The 15,238-nt window shown below is 45.7% G+C and overlaps 1 protein-coding gene and 1 long non-coding RNA gene across 3 annotated transcripts in view; one reads left to right on the plus strand and one right to left on the minus strand.

Moving 5' to 3' along the window:
- LOC146854874 (uncharacterized) overlaps positions 1-15,238 on the minus strand; it is a 271,213-nt gene that overhangs the window by 132,443 nt on the left and 123,532 nt on the right. The window lies entirely within an intron of this gene.
- LOC146854875 (sodium- and chloride-dependent GABA transporter 2-like) overlaps positions 1-15,238 on the plus strand; it is a 494,662-nt gene that overhangs the window by 47,864 nt on the left and 431,560 nt on the right. For both annotated transcript variants that reach the window (XM_085652278.1, XM_085652279.1), the window contains one exon: positions 13,092-13,190. The gene's annotated coding sequence lies outside the window, so the exon portion shown is untranslated. The remainder of the gene's footprint in view (positions 1-13,091; positions 13,191-15,238) is intronic.

Genomic DNA, 15,238 nt, shown 5'->3' on the forward strand with positions numbered 1-15,238 from the left:
ACATCATCTGTTTCTTCCACTACTGCCAGACCCCACATTATACCTGAATTTGCTGGAGTGAAGCAGCATTGTATAAAGTGTAAAACATGTTCTTTGCTATAGAGAGCAATCGGTGGATGCTATTGTGGTTGCTGTTAAAAACCACCATTGTTAACTTTTTATTTTTTTTATTTTTGCATTGACATCCTAAATGCATAATGTTTCCACAGTTTTCTCTGTTCATTCTGTTCATTTTTTCATTAAAAAAGCACCACAGAAAAACCACAAAAGAGTTGAAAACATACAAAAAAGACAAGAAAAAAATGGTTCTTATTAGAACTGCCTACTTGGTTAAAAATAGACAAATGTGCATATGTTATATAGATTGCGGCAAGTGTAATATATGGAGAAGTGCATGGGTAGTGTATGTGTGATTGGATGAGTACATGTGTAGTGCCTGGGTGATTGGAGAAGTACATGTGTAATACCTGAGTGATCGCATGAGTACATGGGTAATTCCTGGGTTATTGCAAGAGTGCAGGGGTACTGGCTGGGTGACTGCGTGAGTGCAGGGGTAGTGTCTGCGTGAGTAAAGGAGTGCATAGATAGTGCCTGAGTGATTGAAGGAGTGCATGGGTAATGCTTGGGTGATTGCATGAGTTCATGGGTAGTGCCTGAGTAATTGGAGGAGTGAATGGGTAGTGCCTGGGTTATTGCATAAGTGCATGGTTACTGGCTGGGTGATTGGAGAAATGCATGGATAGTGCCTGTGTGATTGAAGGAGTGTAAGGGTAGTGCCTGGGAGATTGGAGATGCGCATGGATAGTGCTTGGAGGAGTGAAAGGGTAGTGCCTGGGTTATTGCATGACTGCATAGCTAGTGCCTGGATGATTGCATGAGTACTAGGCGGAATTTGCGTAGTCGCGCTACGCAAAGCTCTGCGAAACAGTAAGAAATCTATGCGAACACGCAAAAGTTCCGCGAACACATGGAATTGCTTGTTCCGCCTGTTCGTGATGTTTTTTTACTGTTCGCGAACGCTGTTTGGGTGCTCGGGGAGAAATATCTTGCGAACACGCCTTTTGAAAGCGCGAACAAGCAAAAATGCGAAATTACCCAAATTCCGCAAGCAGAACAGAATTTACCGCCCAGGCCTACTGAGTACAAGGGTAGTGCCTGGGTGATTGGAGGAGAGCAAGGGTAGTGCCTGGTTGAATATATAAGTGCAGGGGTAGTGTCTGGGTGATTAGAGGAGTGCATAGGTAGTGCCTGGGTGATAGGATGAGTGCAAGGGTAGTGCCTGGGTGATTATATAAGTGTATAGGTAGTGGCTGGGTGATTGAAGAAGTGCTTGGGTAATGACTGGGTGACTGCATTAGTGTAGGGGTAATGTGTGGGTGATTGGAGGAGTGCATGAGTAATGCCTGGGGATTGCATGAGTGCAGGGGTAATGCCTTGGTGATTGCATGAGTGCAGGGGTAGTGCCTGGGTGATTGCATGAGTACAAGAGTAGTGCCAGGGTGATTGGAGGAGTGCAAGGGAAGTGCCTGGTTGATTATATAAGGGCAGGGGTAGTATTTAGGTGATTAGAGAAGTGCATAGGTAGTGCCTGGGTGATTTTATATGTTCATGGGTGATGCCTTAGTGACTGAAGGAGTGCATGGGTAAAGCCTGGGCGATTGCAAGAGTGCAGGGGTAATGTCTGGGTGATTGGAGGGGTGCACGAGTAATGTCTGGGTGATTGCATGAGTTTAGGGGTAATGTATGGGTGGTTGAATGAGTGTAGTGGTAGTGCCTGAGTGATTGCAGGAATGCATCGGTAGTGCCAGGATGATTTTATAAGTGCATGGGTACTGGCTGGGTGATTGGAGGAGTACAGGGCTAGTGTCTGGGTGGTTGGAGGAGTGCAAGGGTAGTGCCTGAGTGATTTTATAAGTGCATGGGTACTGGCTGGGTGATTGCATGAGTTCAGGGGTAGTGCCTGGGTGATTGGAAGAATGCAAGGGTAGTGCCTGGGTGATTATATAAGTATATAGGTAGTGGCTGGGTGATTGAAGAAGTGCTCAGGTAATGCCTGGGTGATTGCATGAGTGCAGGAGAAATGCCTGGGTGATCGCATGAGTGCAGGGGTAGTACCTGGTTGATTGCATGAGTACAAGGGTAGTGCCTGGGTGATTGGTGGATTGCAAGGGTAGTGCCTGGTTGATTATATAAGTGCATGGGTAGTGGCTGGGTGATTGAAGGAGTGCAGGGGTAATGCCTGGGCGATTGCATCAGTGCTGGGATAATGTGTGGGTGATTTGAGGAGAGCATGGGTACTGCCTGAGTATTTGAAGGAGTGCATGAGTAATGCCTTGGTGATTGCATTTGTACAGGGGTAATGTCTGGGTGTTTGGAGGAGTGCATGGAAACTGCCTGGGTGATTGGAGGAGTGCCTGGATAGTGTTTGGGTGATTGGCGAAGTGCAAGGGTAGTGCCTGGGTTATTGCATGACTACATAGATAGTGCCTGGGTGATTGCATAAGTACAAGGGTAGTGCCTGGGTGATTGGAGTAGTGCATGGGTAGTGCCTAGTTAATTATATAAGTGCAGGGGTAGTGTCTGGGAGATTAGAGGAGTGCATAGGTAGTTCCTGGGTGATTATATAAGTGTATGGGTAGTGGCTGGGTGATTGAAGGAGTGCAGGGATAGTGCCTGGGTGATTGCATGAGTACAAGAGTAGTTCTTGGCTGATTGGAGGAGTGCAAGTGCCTGGTTGATTATATAAGTGCATTGGGTAATGCCTGGGTTATTGCATGAGGCAATGGATAATGTGTGGGTGATTGGAGGAGTGCATGGGTACTGCCTGGGTGATTGAATGAGTGCAGGGATAATGTGTGGGTGATTAGAGGAGTGCATGGGTACTACCTGGGTGATTGGAGGAGTGCATGGATACTGCCTGGGTGATTGGAGGAGTGCAAGGGTAATACCTGGGTGATTGAAGGAGTGCATAGCTAATGCATGGGTGATTGCATTAGTGCAGGGGTAATGTCAGGGGGATTAGAGTAGTGCATAGGTAATGCTTAGGTTATTGCATGAGTGTAGAGGTACTGTATAGCTGATTACATGAGTGTAGTGGTATTTCCTGGGTGATTGGAGAAATGCGTAGTTAACGGCTGGGTGATTGCATGAGTGCAGGGGTAGTGCCTGGGTGATTAGATAAGTGCGTGGGTACTGCCTGAGTGACTGCATAAGGCATGAGGCCTCTTCTTGTGGAAGAGGTGTGGCGCAGTGGCCAGGGCAACTGAAGCCAGAACCCGGGGGCTCACGGTTTGATCCCCAGTGCCGGCAGCAGATCAGCCCAGCACCATGTGACTCTGGGCAATAGCTCGCTTAATCTTCCCGAGGGCCCCCAGCGCCTTGACACCTTCGGGTAATTGTTTGCGCTTTACAAATACTGGACATTGAAGGAGTGCATGGGTAATGCGTAGGTGATTGCATGAGTGCAGGGGTAATGTCTGGGTGATTGAAGGAATGCATGAGTAATGTCTGGGTGATTTCATGAGTGCAGGGGTAATGTCTGGGTAGTTGCATGAGTGTAGTGGTGGTGTCAGGGTGATTGAAGGAGTTGATAGGTAGTGCCTGGGTGATTTTACAAGTGCATGGGTACTGGCTGGGGGGAGTGCAGGGGTAAAGACTGGGTGATTGCATGAGTGCACAGATAGTGCCTTGGTGATTATATAAGTGTATGGGTACTGGCTGGATAATTGCATCAGTACAGGGGTAGTGCCTGGGTGATTGGAGGAGTGCAAGAGCTGTGTCTGGTTGATTATATCAGTGCATGGGTACTGGCTGCGTGATTGAAGGAGTGCATGGGTAATGTTTAGGTGATTGTATGAGTGCAGGGGTAATGTCTAGGGGATTGGAAGAATGCATGAGTAATGTCTGGGGGATTCCATGAGTGCAGGGGTGATATCTGGGTGGTTGCATGAGTGTAGTGGTAGTGCCTTGATGATTGGATGAGTTCACAGGTAGTGCCAGGGTGATTTTATAAGTGCATGGGTACTGGCTGGGTGATTGGAAGGTGTACAGGGGTAGTGCCTGGGTGATTGGAGGAGTGCAATGGTAGTGCCTGGGTGATTATAAAAGTGTATAGGTAGTGGCTGGGTGACTGAAGAAGTGCTCGGGTAATGCCTGGGTTATTGCATGAGTGAAGGGATAATGTGTGGGTGATTAAAGAAGTGCATGAGTAATGTCTGGGTGATTGCATGAGAGCAGGGGAAATGCCTGGGTGCTTGCATGAGTACAGGGGTAGTACCTGGGTTATTGCATGAGTACAAATGTAGTGCCTGGATGATTGGAGGATTGCAAGGGTAGTGCCTGGTTGATTATATAAATGCATGGGTATTGGCTGGGTGATTCAAGGAATGCATGAGTAATATCTGGGTGATTTCGTGAGTGCAGGTGTAATTTCTGGGTAGTTGCATGAGTGTAGTGGTAGTGTCAGGGTGATTGAAGGAGTTGATAGGTAGAGCCTGGGTGATTTTAGAAGTGCATGGGTATTGGCTGGGTGATTGGGGGAGTGCAGGTGTAAAGACTGGGTGATTGCATGAGTGCAAAGATAGTGCCTGGGTGATTATACAAGTGTATGGGTAGTGGCTGGGTGATTGAAGAAATGCTTAGGTAATGCCTGGGTTATTGCATGAGTGCAGGAATATGTGTGGTTGAATGGAGGAGTGCATGGGTAATGCCTGGATCATTGCATGAGTGCTGAGATAATGTGTGGGTGATTGGAGGAGTGCATACGTAGTGCCTGAGTGGTTTTATAAGTGCATAGGTACTGGCTGGGTGATTGGAAGAGTACAGGGGTAGTGCCTGAGTGATTGCATGAGTACAGGGATAATGTGTGGGTGAATGTAGGAGTGCTTGAGTAATGCCTGGGTGATTGCATGAGTGCAGGTGTAGTGCCTGGGTGATTGCCTGAGTACAAGAGTAGTGCGGGCTGATTGGAGGAGTGCAAGGGTAGTTTCTGGTTGATTATATAAGTGAATGGGTAGTGGCTGGTTGATTGAAGGAGTGCATGGGAATGCCTGGGTGAATGCATGAGTGCAGGGATAATGTGTGGGTGAATGGAGGAATGCATGGGTACTGCCTGTGTGATTGCATGAGTGCAGGGATAATGTGTGGGTGAATGTAGGAGTGCTTGAGTAATGCCTGGGTGATTGCATGAGTGCAGGTGTAGTGCCTGGGTGATTGCCTGAGTACAAGAGTAGTGCCTGGCTGATTGGAGGAGTGCAATGGTAGTGTCTGGTTGATTATATAAGTGAATGGGTAGTGGCTGGGTGATTGAAGGAGTGCGTGGGAATGCCTGGGTGAATGCATGAGTGCAGGGATAATGTGTGGGTGAATGGAGGAATGCATGGGTACTGCCTGTGTGATTGCATGAGTGCAGGGATAATGTGTGGGTGATTGGAGGAGTGCAAGGGTAATGCCAGGGTGACAGGAGGAGTGTATAGCTAATGATGGGTGATTGCATTAGTGCAGGGGTAATGTCTCGGTGATTGGAGGAGTGCATAGCTAGTATTTGCGTGATTGCATGAGTGCAGGGGTAGTGCCTGGGTGATTAGAGGAGTCCATAGGTAGTGCCTGGGTGATTTTATTAGTGCATGGGTACTGCCTGAGTGATTGAAGGAGTGCATGGGTATTGCCTAGGTGATTGCATGAGTGCAGGGGAAATATCTGGGCGATTGAAGGAGTGCATGAGTAATGTCTGGGTGATTATATAAGTGAATGGGCAGTGGCTGGGTGATTGAAGGAGTGCATGGGTAATCCCTGGGCGATTGCTTGAGTGCAGGGATAATGTGTGGGTGATTGGAGGAATGCATGGGTACTGCCTGGGTGATTGGAGGAGTGCATGGATACTGCCTGGGTGACTGGAAGAGTGCAAGGGTAATGCCTGGGTGAAAGGAGGAGTGCATAGCTAATGATAGGTGATTGCATTAGTGCAGGGGTAATGTCTCGGTGATTGGAGTAGTGCATAGCTAGTATTTCGATGATTGCATGAGTGCAGGGGTAGTGCCTGGGTGATTAGAGGAGTGCATAGGTAGTGCCTGGGTGATTATATAAGTGTATGGATAGTGGCTGGGTGATTGAAGGAGTGCTTGCATAATGCCTGGATGTTTCCATGAGTGCAGGAATAATGTGTGGGTGATTGGAGGAGTGATTGAGTAAAGTCTGGGGGATTGCATGAGTGCAGGGATAATACCTGGGTGAGTGCATGAGTGAAGAGGTAGTACCTGGGTGATTGCATGAGTACAAGGGTAGTGTCTGGGTGATCAGAGGAGTGCAAGGATAGTGCCTGAGTGATTTTATAAGTGCATGGGTACTGGCTGGGTGATTGCATGAGTTCAGGGGTAGTGCCTGGGTGATTGGAGGAGTGCAAGGGTAATGCCTGGATGATTGCATGAGTGCAGGGATAATGTGTGGGTGATTGGAGAAGTGAATATGTAGTGTCTGAGTGATTTTATAAGTGCATGGGTACTGGCTGGGTGATTGGAAAAGTACAGGAGTAGTGCCTGAGTGATTGCATGAGTGCAGGGATAATGTGTGGGTGAATGGAGGAGTGCATGAGTAATGTCTGGGTGATTGCATGAGTGCAGAGTTAATGCCTGGGTGATTGCATGTGTGCAGGGGTAGTGCCTGGGTGATTGCATGATTTCAAGAGTATTGCCTGGGTGATTGGAGGAGTGCAAGGGTAGTGCCTGGTTGATTATATAAGTGCATGGGTTGCGGCTGGGTGATTGAAGGAGAGCATGGGTATTGTCTGGGTGATTGCATGAGTGCAGGGGTAGTGTCTGGGTGATTAGAGGAGTGCATTTGTAGTGCCCTGGTGATTTTATATGTGCATGGGTTTTGCTTGAATGATTGAAGGAGTGCATAGATACTGCCTGGGTGATTGGAGGAGTGCAAGGGTAGTGCCTGGGTGATTGGAGGTGTGCATAGCTAATGCATGGGTGATTGCATGAGTGCAGGGGTAATGTCTGATGGATTGGAGGAGTGCACATGTAATGCCTGGGTGATTGCATGAGTGGAGGGGTAATGTCTGGCTGATTGCATGAGTGTACTGGCAGTGCCTGGGTGACTGCATGAGTGCAGAGATAGTGCATGGACTATTGGAAGAGTGTACGGGTAGTGCCTGGATGATTGAAAGACTGCATTGGTACTGCTTGAGTGATTGCATGAGTGCAGCAGAAGTGCCTGAGTGCATGTATGAGTGTACGGGTAGTATGGGTGATTGTACCAGTATATGGATAGTGCCTGGTGTGAGAAGGTGGCCTGATATATGCTGTCCACTAGTTCTAGTGGGCACCTTGTATCAGTCCAAACAACCCCTTATGGCGATAGGTTAAAGACAACCTTATGTGAAAGCTATCCTAGTGGTAGCTATGGAGAGCAGCCTTCAGGCTAATTCTTGAAGGAATGTAAAGCAACTTGTTTTACCAGTCTATAATCTCTTGAATGATCAAATGAAAAGACAACCACACCAGGTATATATTCAAAATATATGTATTTAAGATAATACACACTCCTCTAGTCTCATTATGAGACTGGAGTTCAAAGTACTTTAGTTACAAGTGTTTAAGCATCAGTAAAAGCAAAAATACACGTTTGGGCCCTAGGGGCGTACCAAACCATATACTAAAAAAGTAGTATAAGAACCACGACTGAAATAGGCAGTATGCCTATTGCCTCTAGAATCGCTGGGTCCCCAAGAAACCACCCAAGGTAGTGACACAGGGGACCCACGGGAGCCGTATGCAGTGTGGAAACACAACCACGGGTTCCTATTACTTTCGATGGGGAATGGCGCGGTTGGAATTTTATAGATTAGGGACACTTCTAATCGAGCTGGGACCAAACCCTTTTGGACAAAGACAGTTCTAGGGTTAGCACCCACGAGAGTACCAGAGTACTCGAGTTACCTCACCCAGGGAAGCCAGGTGCATAGGTGTCTTTTGGTGTCGGGTCGCGTCGTCGATTCCAATGGAAGCCTGCAAAGAACTGCAGCTGCCGTGAAGAGGAGAAGTGTCCGGAGAGATCCAAGCCTGGATATAGGATGTAAGGAACCTGAAAGCAGAGGGGACAGAGTCTGGGTCACTTGCCAGTGACCTAGGGCAGGATGGACCAACGCCCACAGATGTTGGGTGCTTCAGGTGAGTTGACGGGTGTCTTGACACTTCAGCCACGAGGTCCAGGAGGTGTCGACGAAGTCCACAAGCCGGATTCGAGCTGTCCCACAAAGTCTGTCGAGTGTTGCGGTGTCGGCGACCAGAAAGGACCCAACAAGCCTTGTCTCAGGAAATCAGAGAAAGGACTGCGGTGCAGACCAGCAAGGTCTGATGGACTCACCCAGCAAGGGTAAGTAAGAGCAAGAGCATCGTGAGGGAGCCTCAAGCGGTCGCACTTTGAGCTGGCCCACGGGTCACTCGTGGAGTGGAGGCCAACAATCTTCGGTGCAGAGGTGCTCAAGGCTGGGGCTACTCGGAGCCCAAAGCACAACTTCAAGGATGACCAGGAAGGTGTAGTTGCTGCAAATGTTCACGACGTCCAGGGTTCCAAGTTATCCACAATAGCCATGGGCCTCAGCTTTGCTTAGGCCTCAGGGTAGCCTCGGAGAAGTCTGGAAATCTACCTCTGGTGATGCAAAGACTTCGGCATCCGGCGGGAGCTTCAGCAATGCAGACCGGTCAGTTGCTTCTTTGGTGCCTGCCAAGCAGGGGAGTCACTCCTTGACCCCAAGGGAGATTTCTTCCGTCTTCTAGTTGTGATAGAAAGTCGAAGGTCTAGGATATATGTTTCAGAGGTACGTGCAGGGTTATCTAAAGTCCTAGGGACTGGATTCCTATACTTATACTAAGTTTAGGGGCTGGGCTACCTCTAAGGCTCCACCTATGGGTGGGCCTGGGGTGGGGGTGGTTACACCCCTTCCCCTTTGTCCAGTTTCACGCCAGAGCAGGGGCTGAGTGCCCCTGCAACCGGTTTGAACTGGGCTATGCACAGGGACACCTTGTGTGCCCCAGGCAATGTCTCAAAAAGCATTCTCTGATTGCACCCACCCTGCCCCAATACACATCTGCCTGTCTGGGAAGGTGGTTACACCTCCCTGTGACAGGAAACCTATTGTCCAGTATCCCCCAGCAGCAGGAGGCCAGACCCGTGTCTGTGGCAGTGGCATCCATTTTGTGATGCCAGGGCTTTGGAAAGATTTCACCGGGTTTAGCCAGTGTGAACATGTCTCTCCCTCTAGAAGGGTGGAATGCTACCCCCGCCGCCAGAACTGACACCAAACACGACATGTTTTGATGCATCCATCCCAACGTTAGCATTTACCGCGAGGTTATTATGCACTTAAGAGTATATGGTATGGCTGTATCACAGAACAAAAAAGGAAGCAGGTGAACTATCACCTGTATACCGGATGCACAGCATTAAATGGAATTCTTACTGATAAGCACATTTGTCAGAAAAGAAAAACAATGTTGTCTACTCTACTCTAATGCAAATGAACGTAATTTATGATCATTCAATTTTAAAGTTATCAACAAATCAAGAAGATTTTGTTAACAAAAATATTGCACATGGAAATAATACTTGTATACATCAGCGAAAGATACGAGACATTTCATAAATTTTCATGTAATGAAATAAAGACGTCAGCAATAAACATGAAATGCAGAGAATGTTGACGCTGTTTTGATTGATGCCCAATGCATTTCGGGATTACCAAAAATCCCTTCTTCAGGGGCCTCTATATGAAGAATGAAGAAAAACAAATATACATTGTTGTACAACATATACTCACTGGAATACAACATAAAATAACAGATGCAGCATACATTGCCAGAGTGCTGAGATCACACCTGTAAGTGTTCAAAATCGAAACAATTATGTTCTCAAGTGAAAGAAGAGGAAAGGAGTGCTCGAAAATTGTAAACAAGAGTAGTGCGTCTTGTGAAAAAAAGCAAAAGAAAGATAGACGAGTTTTGCCCCACACCAAAGAAAAGGGAATGCGCAATACTGTATATGAAAAATTAAGAGTGCTGACTAAACAGCACTTACTTGTGAACAAAAGGGTCTGCTGTACTGTTGCTGAACGAAAATTATCAGTTCACTCTAGTTCTGAAAAACGTGAGAGGAACCAAGTTAAAACGCTAACTTTTTATTGTGAAAAAGTGTGCTCCCAGAATGTGCGTGATATACTCACTATGATCGATACACACGAAACCTTCCTGTTGCACTGCTGAATATGTAGTACCTCATGCTAATTTAATAATACAAAAGGAAACGCACATGGCTAAGACAAAGAATAGACCGGTGGTGAAAAAAGGTAGAGCAAAAGTGTCCCATGGATTGAAACAATACCAATGAGTGATGTTGAGCCGTTGGAAATGAGGACAACGTTCAACCAAAAAATCCAATGTCCAAACTGATATTACGAGGCGTGCAAACAAAAGTGGCTGTCAGACGCGGAAACCTACAATGAAATAACGATGTTCTAATCAATGATACGATGAGAAAGACTCATTCTGACAATGCTAGGGCACGAGTAAAAACTGCCAAATCGCTAACAGCTTACCTAGGCGCTTGCCAACAACCGTGATGAATCACGAGAGGGTCTCGGTGATAATTGTGTTGAAAGACGCCGCGATTCCACAGACAACTTATATACGGTAGTTAAAGGCGTCTAACGTGTGAAACTTCGGAACTAGGAGTCGACAGAGAAGAAGGACAACAACTAAACTAAACAGGACGCCATCTTCAATAGGGATAAGTGGAACAAGACTAACTGCTGAGCAATGGGCATAGATGCATAATCAAAGGTTCGAAGGTGTCAGCTGACGTGTAACTAAATCGGAAAGTTAAAGCTGTGCTAAAAAAAAATGTAGTTAATGAACAAAAATGTGTCAGTGTGAAATAGCGCTGCTGGGTGAATAGATCACACGGAAACGTGTGTTTATATTAGGGACCGTGATCAACTAAGTGTAAACCAAATAGATGGCTGCTGAGCCGACCTGGTAAAACAAGCGTTGAAAAACATAATATGCAAACAATAACTGGTATATGTAATGGAATAACGATGTTAGTAGTGAACTAGGACCAGGATCCTACCATGATGATTAAAGAAACTCTCCAACAGATTTTGGAACACGCTGAAGACATGTCGTGGATCTCTCCTAAAATCCGCAAATTTTTGCTGGTACCTTTTCCAAGAAGGCCTACACTTTACATGTTACCCAAGGTCCACAAAAATTTACAAGATTCGGCCTTCCGTCCAATCGTGTCGGGATGTGACTCTATTCACGACCCTAGGCCAATTTGTTGATCATTTTCTCCAAAAATGTGTCCAGTCATGGAGCAGTTACGTCAAGGACACTACACACTTTCTTAACCTCTTGAACAATGTCATTGAACAATTTTCTTCTTTTTGGTTACTTTGCACAATAGATGTTACATTACTTTACACATCCATACCATTAAAAGATGGCATTGAAGCATGTGAATGGGCATTGCTCCAGTTACCAGAAATTGGTGCAAACAAAGGGGCCGATTCCGAGTCCAGTCAGGAGGGCTCCTAACGACATTTGGAGCCCTCCCACCCGCATCAGAATGTGCCGGACGGATTCCTTTCCGACCGAGCCATACCGATGGGCTCGGTCAGAAAGGAATCTGACTCGGATTTCCGGATGGCTGGCGACAGGCTCGGAGAGCCCGTCCGCCATCCAGAAATCCTTCAGTGCTCCCCCTGCCGCCTCTTTACGACCAAGGGAGTACGATGGCAGTTTCTCACTGCCTTTTCATGCTGGTCTTTTCGGCACGAAAAGGCAGTCAGAAACTGTCTTTTGGGGCCCCCAGCAGGGCCCCCATTGGTGCGAAGATGGTGCCCCTGTGTAGATCCCTGCACCCGGTGGCACCCTGGGGTGCCGGCCACAGGGTGCAGGGATAGACTGCACCCCTCCATTGCACAATGCGGGTATGCATCCCATTTTGTGGGATACGATTACGAACAGGGTTCGGTTGCATCCTATTTGCAGGGCGTGACCGATGACAGTGGGCCGGTCGGTCACGGTTCCTGACCGATGTCAGACGGACTCAGGTCCGTCCAACATCGGTTATCGGCCCCTTAATGTAGTTGAAGAATGTAATTTAGAAACTGTAGATAGGTAAACACATACTTAAACATGTTCTAAATAATGCTCAATGCTGATTTTTTTTTACAATCTCATTTCCCCGCTGTTGTATGATGATCGGTACAAAAGGGGGTGGTGATGGACGGAGCGTCAGAACCAATCAAACACTCACACCCAGTCAACAGATCTGGTTTTGATCCATCACCGTTCTTTAGCCCACTCTGCCACCCCAGTTCAGACATGGCCATATGCAAATCAGTCTGACCCTGTGCCTCATGGGAACAGTCCAGCCCGAACTGCCAAGCCATGTCTTCCCTGGACCGGAAACAAGCTTCCTAGGACCGGTTTCTGGCATTTCAGCCGTCTTCAGCCAGGCTTGCTTGAATCCAGTGGCAAAGTGAGCAAGGGACTCACGTCTGAGCATACCCTGCCAACTTATGGCGAACAAAGCGGTACAAAAGGGGGTGGTGATGGACGGAGCGTCAGAACCAATCAAACACTCACACCCAGTCAACAGATCTGGTTTTGATCCATCACCGTTCTTTAGCCCACTCTGCCACCCCAGTTCAGACATGGCCATATGCAAATCAGTCTGACCCTGTGCCTCATGGGAACAGTCCAGCCCGAACTGCCAAGCCATGTCTTCCCTGGACCGGAAACAAGCTTCCTAGGACCGGTTTCTGGCATTTCAGCCGTCTTCAGCCAGGCTTGCTTGAATCCAGTGGCAAAGTGAGCAAGGGACTCACGTCTGAGCATACCCTGCCAACTTATGGCGAACAAATTGTATGATGATCGACATTGTAATCACTGTGTATAGTGAAATTCATTTGAACTGAGAAAAGCAAAAAAGGGAAACTGAAAATGTTATGTAATTCTAAAATTATGTTGTGTTCATAAAACTATAATATTATATTCAATAACTGTATTTCTTCTTCTTTTTAACAGAAGTTAATGGTGAAGTATGAAAAGATTTTGAAATTCACTTGACAACAAAACTACTGTAAAATAGTTCCACTGAGTTTTGAATCTACATTAGTAAAAAAGGTAAGAAGAATTAATGTAATAAGCATGATAATGTGAAATAATGTTTAGAGCCACTTTTACGGCACTCATCTGTACAGTAAGACACTATTCCCACACCCATTCAATTTAGCCAGCTGTAGGAAGGTGTAATCTGACTATATGGTTGTCCCCACTTTTTTCCTGGTGTTTTGCTGGTTTATGACTTAGTCCAAACTGATATTACGAGGTGTGCGAACAAAAGTGGCTGTCAGACGCGGAAACCTACAATGAAATAACGATGTTCTAATTGATGATACGATGAGAAAGACTCGTTCTGACAATGCTAGGGGACGAGTAAAAACTGCCAAATCGCTAACAGCTTACCTAGGCGCTTGCCAACAACCGTGATGAATCACAAGAGGGTCTCGTGATAATTGTGTTGAAAGACGCCGCGATACCACGGACAACTTATATACGGTAGTTAAAGGCATCTAACGCGCAAAACTTTGGAACTAGGAGTCGACAGAGAAGAAGGACTACAACTAAACTAAACAGGACGCCATCTTCAATAGGGATAAGTGGAACAAGACTAACTGATTAGCAATGGGCATAGATGCATAATCAAAGGTTCGAAGGTGTCAGCTGACGTGTAACTATATCGGAAAGTTAAAGCTGTGCTTGAAAAGAATATAGTTAATGAACAAAAATGTGTCAGTGTGAAACAGCGCTGCTGGGTGAATAGATCACACGGAAACGTGTGTTTATATTAGAGACCGTGATCAACTAAGTGTAAACCAAATAGATGGCTGCTGAGCCGACCTGGTATAACAAGCGTTGAAAATCATAATATGCGAACAATAACTGGTATATGTAATGGAATAACGATGTTAGTACTGAACTAGGAAAATTAAAGTAGTAATTAGTGAGAAAATACTGCACCAGTGATAAAAATGAGATTATGAGGAGAAATGATGAAATGAAAAATAAATAATGCAATGCAAAGTAAATAGTGCAGATGAATGTATAAAGCCTCAAGAAAAATGGGTGACGTGCAAAGCAAAAAATTGTGATAGGCAGGAAAACAAAAAGATAACGATGGAGTTGATAATTATATGGAAATAGATGTATTTACAATCTAGACACATTATAAAAAGCATTGCATCTCAAGTTTGTCATTGAGCCCGGCTGGTACCAACATGTGGAGATATTTGGTCCACCAAACCTCTCTTTGAGCTAACAACTTAACAGTGTCTATACCGGATTGTGCTGTGATGATTTAAAGGATCGTGAATTTTAACTGAGCGTTAGTGTATTGATGTTGTAACCTATGTGTCACTAAATGTGACTTGAGACTTTTAGTTCGAATAGAACTTTTGTGTTCTGAAATTCTGATCTTGAGTTTACGTGATGTTTTGCCTACGTACAATAATCCGCATGGACATTTGATGGTGTAAATAACATTGGTACTGTTACAGTCTCCATTATATCTTAGTGAAATAGATTTCCCTGAATGGTGGTGGTTGATAGTATTGCCAGTTATCACATAGTGACAATTGACACAATTAAGACATATACGCATTTCGATAAAGGGTTTTGGATTAACAACATGAGTTTGTTTAAGTAAATCCTTGATGTTTTTGCTGCGTGTATATGCAAAAAGAGGTTCCTGAGTAAATAAACCGATGAAATCGGGTTCATGTTGTAGTAGTTCCCACCTGGATTTGATGATTTTTCTAATGTTGACCGAATTAGTAGAGAAATTAGACACAAAAACTTGTCGATTTTGTCTAATTGATGGCTTAGGAGAAAGTAATTCTGTTGTGATCTTGCATTCATTCCATCAGGATGACATGTTTGTGGAATGTGGAATGTACTGTGTGAGCTTTTCTTGAGACTTCAATCCCTTTTACTATATCGATTGTTTCAATCAAATTGGGATTTCGCATTGTGAGCAGTTTTTCTTGTACTTTTTTGTCCCAACAACGTACCACTATTTGATCGCGTATAAGCTGGTCTGTAAAATTTTCATTCTGCAACCAACATGCGTAAAACAGCAACATAAGTAACTATCGATTCATCCTGCAATTGCT

Source organism: Triturus cristatus, chromosome 4_1, assembly GCF_964204655.1.
Source record: "Triturus cristatus chromosome 4_1, aTriCri1.1, whole genome shotgun sequence".
NCBI classification, from domain to species: Eukaryota; Metazoa; Chordata; class Amphibia; order Caudata; family Salamandridae; genus Triturus; species Triturus cristatus.